Source organism: Myotis brandtii, unplaced genomic scaffold (assembly GCF_000412655.1).
Source record: "Myotis brandtii unplaced genomic scaffold, ASM41265v1 scaffold187, whole genome shotgun sequence".
NCBI lineage: Eukaryota > Metazoa > Chordata > Mammalia > Chiroptera > Vespertilionidae > Myotis > Myotis brandtii.
This window is the reverse complement of record NW_005356944.1, coordinates 5,954,485-5,962,931: the sequence shown is the minus strand read 5'-3', so window position 1 is coordinate 5,962,931 and position 8,447 is coordinate 5,954,485. Positions and strand designations below refer to the sequence as shown.

General features: G+C 45.5%; 1 long non-coding RNA gene across 1 annotated transcript in view; it reads left to right on the top strand.

Moving 5' to 3' along the window:
* The window catches only part of LOC106725789, a 55,601-nt gene that overhangs the window by 39,961 nt on the left and 7,193 nt on the right, over positions 1–8,447 (top strand). Inside the window, exons 2-5 of the long non-coding RNA XR_001361745.1 lie at positions 879–960; positions 3,571–4,119; positions 7,822–7,877; positions 8,045–8,111. This is a non-coding gene — a long non-coding RNA (uncharacterized LOC106725789). The remainder of the gene's footprint in view (positions 1–878; positions 961–3,570; positions 4,120–7,821; positions 7,878–8,044; positions 8,112–8,447) is intronic.

Sequence of the window (8,447 nt, the reverse complement as noted above, 5' to 3'; positions counted from 1 at the left end):
CCCCCCCCCCCCCCCCATGATGCCAGGGACCCCTCTCCTCACCAATGAACTAGCTGGTGTACAAGCACGTGATCCTGCCCAGGGCGCCCCATGCAGACCTTGTCTGCTTTGATTGACAAGGTGGCGCCTCTGCAATGTTGAAAACACTCTTGGCTAAACACTAAAAAAGAAAAAAATTACCTGGATCCCTCTTGTTATTAAAAGTTATTTTTGCTTTTGCATATTTGCTGTCTTTTTTTTTTTTTAATCACATGTGGGCCTATTTTTCCTTTGTACACAGTTTCCCTTATGATGTACACACCATTTTCTCTTCTGTTTTGTTCCCCTGGTAATGTAGTCTATAATGCTCATTTTTCAATGTAAGCTCCAAAATAATCACTATTTTAAAATTATGTCCAGTATTCCATTGATTAGATGTAGCAAAATGTATTAAAATATTTCCCTGCTGCCGAGGTGCATGTACGTTGCCTCCTCTGGTCCCAATGGTATAAGACATTCTAATGGGAGTTTTATGCATATAACTTTTGTCATCTATCGAATTATTTCCTCAGAAAACTTACCGGGAATGGGAATGGTTATGAGCAGTTTCATTGCAATATGCAGTTAGTAGTAAGTGTGGGGTCCCAGTGACGGGGTTAAAAACCCAGGTTTGGCACTGGCCAGCTGTGTGACCTGGGACAAACTTCTTAATCTAAGTCTCAATTTCCCCAAATGTAAAACAAGGCTGAGATGTAATATTCAGCCCATAGGGTTGTAGTGAAAAGTGAATAAAATCATTGAATGAAATTAAATAATTGCTATCTCATGGACCTTAGCTATTACTAGTACTAGCTCCATTGACTGTAACTGCCACTAACAGGATTTTTCTGTTCCTTTAGACTATACTGATTCAACACCCTGTGACTGAAACCCAAATATTTTTCTAGAAGCAAACGCAGGCTGGTTTGCAGTCATCCACAGGTCAATGATTTTAGAACTCTCACCCACGTCACCCACTGCCTTCACAAAACTACCATACATCTTGAGTCTGACATTGGTCATCTTTCGGTTCTTACTTGGTCTCTTGTAAGGTTCTTTAAAGGCCTTTGTGGGACCCCGGCTTCTTAACTTTGGACACCACACTCCAGATCACATCAGACATGTTTAAACCACCCCTTCTCCATCCTGCAGGAAATATAATTATACTAGAGGCCCGGTACACAAAATTTGTGCACAAGGGGGTCCCTCAGCCCAGCCTGCATCCTCTCCAATCTGGGACCCCTCGGAGGATGTCTGATTGCCTTTTGCAATCTGGGACGGCTGGCTCTTAACCACTCGCCTGCCTGCCTGATCACCCCTAACCCCTTTGACTGCCTGCCTGAACACCCCTAACAGCTCCCCTGCTGATCTGATCGCCCCTAACCGCCTCTGCCTCGCCCCACACCCAGAACCCAGGATTCCCTCCTCTGGCCAGTCACAGGCACCTGGGACCCAGGCTTCCCTCCCTCTGGCTGGCCGCAGGCACCCAGGACCCGGGCCGGCTTTGCCATGGGCCGGTGGCTTCGCCCAGGCTGCAGGCGCAGCTGCTGGCGCAGGACCACGCGGGGCGGGTGGTTATCCCTCTCCCGGGCCTCAGCCTGGCTGGTCCCCATTCCCCTCTCCCTGGTGTTGAGTGTCTGAGCCGTTATGGCATGACGGCATGATGACCATTTGCATATTAGCTCTTTATTATATAGGATAGGAGCATCGAGCCATATAGGAGCATGGAGGAGTAGATATAACCTGATGTTTTATGTTAAACTAAATACTTCCTGATTTTGTTTTTGTGGTTTGGGTTAAGGTTTAGGGTCTCAATGGATAATGCTTTCCACCTTCCTTCCTGAGTTCAAAACAAATTAAGAAACACATTCAGAAGCCAGAGAGATGGAGATTAAGACACTAGCTTCATTACTAGGAAAAGCTGAAGAAAGGAATATGGCTCAAATATGTAGCCATAGGAAACTTTCTAATATTGCTCCTTGAAGTGAACTTGAAGTACACACCTCCCCCACCATCCCCCCAAAAAAACCCATCAGGCCTCCCCTACTTTCCACAGAGTGTGTGGTAGCCCAGAATGGACTTTCTATTGCTGCAGGTGGGTATATCTGAAACAGAGGGAGAGGAAAGAGCTGAGGGGGAGAATGCTCAATTTTTTTCAACTCACTGTCCAAAAAAAGGGTGGGGGGGAGTAAAAGGATGATTAGAGAAGTGAGAAGTACTTTGTGTTTTTTAAAAATATATATTTTTTTATTGGTTTCAGAAAGGAAGGGAGAGGGAGATAGAGACATCAATGATGAGAGGGAATCATTCATCAGCTGTGTCCTGCACATCCCACACCGGGGGGTTTCAGAAAGGAAGGGAGAGGGAGATAGAGACATCACTGATGAGAGGGAATCATTCATCGGCTGTGTCCTGCACATCCCACACTGGGAATAGAGCCCACAACCTGGGCATGTGTCCTGACCTGGAATCAAACTGTGACCTCTGGTTCATAGGTTGATGCTCAACCACTGAGCCATGCCGGCCGGGCTGAGAAGTACTTTAAGGGCAGGGAATGAGAGGTTTCTTCCTGGACCCAGTATTTGATCCCACGCTGACCTGCTTGATGGACATGATGGCAGTAGGTTCAGCCTCAGCATTTTGGCCTTGTGCTGTCTCACAGTCACGGTGAGACCCTCTCTCTCCTTCCTTCTCTCCTGGCCTCCCCTATGGCCCCCAGCCAGTTCCTCTTCCTGGGCTCTGACATTTACAGCTCTTCAATCATGTTTTCACAATGCGTTCATGTCAATTCATAATTCCACCCATCATAACACTCAACAAACAGAAGAAAACAAAAATCCCAATTAGAATTGGGCCAAGCAATCAGAAAATGTATTATTTTACATCGCAAGAAGGGAAAATCCTACTGTGGTATAATCAGTGACTCAGTGATATTGAACCCAGGCCCTTTCTGTCCTTCTGCTAGGTCAACTGCCTCTTGGCTTCATCCTAAAACTGGTCCCACTGTGGTCTTAAAATAGATGTTGCAATTCCAGGCATCCCGCCCAGGAACCACCTCACTCAGAAAAAGAAAAGGGGGCCATCGTGTCTCTGCTTTACCTTTTATAAAGTAAAGAAATCTTTCCTAAAATCCCCCTCACACTGTGTTGGCCTAAATCTCTGAGCTGGAGAATATAATCACCATTACTGTCTCAGACCTAGTCATGGAATTCTGAGTTGGGAGGGTGGAAACCCTCACAAAACCAGGGCTCGACAAAAGGCACAGAGAGGGTGGATGTTGGGTGGGCAGCCAGCCACGCCTGCTGTGCCTCAGGAGGCATTTTGTTCAGTGGTTATGATTTTAAAGAACCTCTCCTTCTGCTTCTGTGTTTTCATCTCTGCACTTCAATTTCCTCATCCGCCTTCTGTACCTTGCGAGGCTGCTGTGATGAACAAGTGAGATAACATGTAAACCTCGAAGTGCTGTGTAAACCTTGCATCTGATGAGCATCTTTTCACATATTTGCTGTTTTCATCTGCTTGAATTTTCTTTTCTTTTTTTTATACTAACAGATCATGAGCTTCCCCCAACACTGCTGAGGTGCGACTCGTTCCAGGCTTGAGCAGTTGTTTGCAAAAGCGAGGTAGCCCTCTTGAGACCCAAGGTGCAAACATCTCATTGTTGGGAAAGGAGTTCCTCTTTGACATTCAAATATAATGAAGAAAAAAAAGGGAATAAAAATTCCAGCAGATTAAAACAGCAAACATATGAAAAGATGCTCAAGGTCACTAATCATTTGGGAAATGCAAATCAAAACCACAGTGAGATGTCACCTCACGTCCATCAGAACCATTATGATAACACTGTCAAGGAGTGGAGATATCACAACCTCTGTGCACTGTTGGTGGGGAGGGAAAAGGATACAGTCATAAATGAAAACAGTATGGTGGTTCCTCAAAAAGGTCTACGTAGAATTACCACGTGATCTACTAATTCCACTTCTGGGTATGTAGACAAAAGAATGGAAAGCGAGGTCTTGAAGAGATATTTGCACAGCCGTATTCATCGCAGGATTATTCACAGTAGTTCAAAGGCGGAAGCGACCCAGTGTCCATTGGAGGGTGAGTGGTTAAGCGAAAGGTGGTGTATATGTGCAATGGAACAATGATCAGCCTTAAAAAGAAAGAAAAGCTGTCGAATGAACCCTGAGGACATTATGCTCAGTGAAATAAGGTAGTCACAAAGAGACAAGTACTGTATGAGTCCCCTCATTCGAGGTATCTAGAGTAGTCAAATTCATAGAGACCAAAAATAGAATGGTGGTTTCCAGGCCCTGGAGGGGGTGGGGGTGGGGGGGAATGCGGAGCTGTTGTTTCGAGGGTGAAGAGTTTAAGTTTAACAAGACAGGAAATTTCTGGAGCTGGCTGCTGGTGATGGTTGACCACTGTGAATGCACTTAATGCCATTGAATGGTACACTTAGAATAGGTTGAGATGGTAAATTTTTTTGTTATGCATCTTTTACCACAATAAAATTTTTAAAAAATTAAAGTTTGATCATATGCAATGCTGGATAGTATGGAGTGAAACAGGCACCCACCTCCCTCCCATAAACAGTAAATGGGACTTTAAGTTGGGCTTATTTTTTTGTGGTTGGTGATTGGGTAATATCTATCCACATGAAAGGCAGAGAAGGGAGGAGGGCTATTGGACCTAAAAAGAAGAAGCATATGCAATAGGACCAGAGGGGACTCCGAGAGCAGGGGTTGAGTCAATGCCCAGCAGGCACCATTTGCAGTCAGCATGGGAGAGTGAGCAAACCATCCCTTGCCAGTTGAGTGAATACTGAGCCTTTCCGGTGCTGAGGGCCTCGGTTAGCTGTCTCTCTCCTGGCTGTCAGGTAAAGGCCTCTTCCCTTCACTCACTGATCACCTTGGGAGAACTGCTGTGCCTGGAGATTCTGCTAAGCTGCCCTTTCCCACCCACAATAGGCAGGGTTGGCTAAGTAGCAAACAACCTTAACATTTTAGTGGCTTAACCCTGCAGAACTTCCTTTCCTCCTTTCTTCCTTTTCTTTCTTTTCTTTCTTTCTTTCTTTCTTTCTTTCTTTCTTTCTTTCTTTCTTTCTTTCTTTTTCTTTCTAGTTTCAACGCAGATGTTCCTGGCCAAGCAGCATTCCTGGGCAGTCCTCCTTCCAAGCCATGACTCGAGGATGCAGGTTTCTTCCATCTGGTGGCTTTGCCATGCCCCAAGTCCCCCTCATGTTCTTCCCTGGGACCTCTGCATCTAGCCAAACAGCAAGTCAGAAGAGAGATCAGGGGAAATGGCACAGGCCATTCCAAGGCCAGGCATGGAGGTAGCATACCCCATTGCCACTCACATTCTGCAGACAAGAGCTGGTCACATGGCAGCACCTGGATGCAAGGGGTGCAAGAAAAGCAGTCGGTCTTGTTGGGTGTCCGTGGAGAAAATGAGATGGTTGGTGAAGACATACCAATGTGTCTGTGACAGTACCTACACGGACAACCCCCCATATAACAACCTGGAATATGTAAGCCCACTGAACCAGGGAGTAACTCAGTACCTGGAAGAAGAGTGGTGATAAGTAAGACACCCCTCCCTGCCCCTCCTCCCCTCCCCAGCCCATACGTGGTTGGGCTTGTAGAGAACAGTCTCTAGATACTCCTACTCCAACCCCAACTGCCACTTCTGTTTTATTAATTTATAACCACAGAAAAAAATGAAGACATCAAAACCTACCTTCCTCCTCTTCCGCCTACCAGAATTTAATTACTGAGACCACATTTCCCAACAGTTACAACACTGCAGTGGCTAGAGGAGCTGAGAAACGGATGCCTGGCACCTGGTTGGCCCTCTCCATGGAAGAATCCCCCCACCCCCACCTATCCAAATTCTACCCATCCACCCGGGCACATCACAAGACCTAAGGACCCTTTCCTCGACTCTCAGCCCATAGAGATCATAACCCTTTCTTACAGAACAATGATTATTATTGTACCATCGTTTGAGATTTAGTGATCATTTGTATTGAATTCCACATCTGAATGCAGCAAATGTCTGCCAAGACACCTTGTTTCAGACGAAGGGATTCAGAGATGATAAGAGGAAAGACAGCCTCTGTGGAATATGCAATCCAGCGGGAGAGGCAAACGAGCACACTGGGAAGCTGACTGTTCTGGGGCTGTCAGGCGAAGAGATATGGAGCATCTTGGAGACCCCAGAAGGAAGAGCACCCTTCAGAATGAGAGGATGAGCTGGTGCTTTCGGATCTGGACTTTGAAGTGTGCAAAGGACTTAAACCAGTGGAGTCTGGGGGCAAGCATTCCAGCCGAAGACACGGAGGAGCAAAGACACCAGGGTAGGAACCTGTGGGGAAGTTTCAGAACAGGCACGTGTTTCTGTGTGGCCAGAGATCAAGCTGGAAAGGTGGGTGTATCAGGGTTCTTGAGCTGCAAGTAATGAAAGTATGTTTCAAACTGGCTTAGGCAATAAAAATAAGTGTATCATGCACTGGAGGTCCCGAGGCAGGGGAACTCCAGGAGCAACTTGGTCAAGTTCCTCTCTTGGATTTCCTCTGCTCCCTGTTCACACCACCCTCACGCTGGCCATCCACGTGGTTATGGAATGGCTAACTGCATCGAGGGCATAGGAAAAATATAGCTTTGCTCTCTTACCTGTCCTGAGCAAACCGCTACCCAGATCCCATGGATACTAAATGGCTTAGAACTTCCCATTCCTGACCCAATCGATGACAGTGGAACTGCCATGAATGGTACAAAGTAACTGCCTGAGCAAAATGCAAGGGAGGGAGCCAACCACAGTGACTCCTGTAGTAAGTAAGCTTGGGCCAGACTGTGGACATTCTTGAATCTCAGCCTCTAGAATCTGTATCTACACTAATAAAAGAGAAACATGCAAATTGGTGTCACTCCGCTATGCCCACCAGCCAATCAGAGAGACTATGCAAATTAACCCAACAAAGATGGCAGTTAATTTGCATACACAGGCACGGAGCAAAGACTGAAGGCTCCGGCTGGAGTAGACTGAAGACTGAAGAGGCTTGGCTTCTCCGCTGCGGCTGGACAAAAGGCCTGGGTCCCGAGTGCCGGAGGAAAACCGGTGCCAGCAGCCAGGGGAAGGAAGACCTATTGAGCGAATTTTCATGCGGGCTTCTAGTCTAAAAAGAAAAGGCCTGGGGAGCCATTGATTGCTTTTCAGCAGGAGAGTAGACAAAACTGAGTGGAGGGCATGATTATTGCGATGGTTTGGTCAGAAATAACCAAGCAGGGGGAATGGATGTGGAATTAACATGTGCCCACTGTCACCACGTCTTCTTCCCACATCAGAAATGGCTCCCAGGAGAGGAGCTGCTATTCTCATTCACATCCTGCAGGAATGCCTGCTGAGACATAACACCAGGGGGCCAGGAAAAGAGAGTTTTCATGGAGAAACATTCCAGACAGGACTTACAGGATGATTGGAGATGGGGGAATTAAACATGATTCTGAAGTTGTAAATTTGGGTGACCTACACATGTATGTAGTGTCATGAATAGAAATATAGTCATCTAGGAGTGTCAGTGAGGTGATTTTGAATCCATAAATCAGATGCATGATGAATAGTTCTGAAAATAATAATGAAATGATACTTATAATGAAGTAATAATAATTAGTAATGTAAATGAGCATATATTGAGCAGTTAATATGTGTCAATATTTACTAAGATACTTACTGTTGCTCTGATACATGTGTATGCATTCATTTACTTCTTGCAACAATCGTATTATTATGCCCATTTTGCAGAGGAAGAAACTGAGGCACAGAATGGTAAACATAAATAATCCAAGCTCATGTAGCTGGTAAGTAGACAAGGTAGAACTAAACCCAGGCAGTCTGACTCAGGACTCTGTTCTTTCAGTCATTATAACAAGAGCTAATATTTATTATGTGACAGTACTTTATATACATTCTCTTTAATCCCCAAGAGTCAACCTGTAACATGGATAGTATTATCCCTGTGTTATAGATGCGGAACCTGGAGCACAGAAAGGATGAGCAACTTGCCCAAAGACACACACTTTCAAGTGGCAGAGGTGAGATCCACATGGCAGGAGGCACAGCTGTAAGACATGCCCTTTCCATGATGCCATGGAAGACAAGGGCATCCTAGTACCAGAGGCTCTAGATCAGTGATGGCGAACCTTTTGAGCTCGGCGTGTCAGCATTTTGAAAAACCCTAACTTAACTCTGGTGCCGTGTCACATATAGAAATTTTTTGATATTTGCAACCATAGTAAAACAAAGACTTATATTTTTGATATTTATTTTATATATTTAAATGCCATATAACAAAGAAAAATCAACCAAAAAAAATGAGTTCGCGTGTCACCTCTGACAAGCGTGTCATAGGTTCGCCATCACTGCCCTAG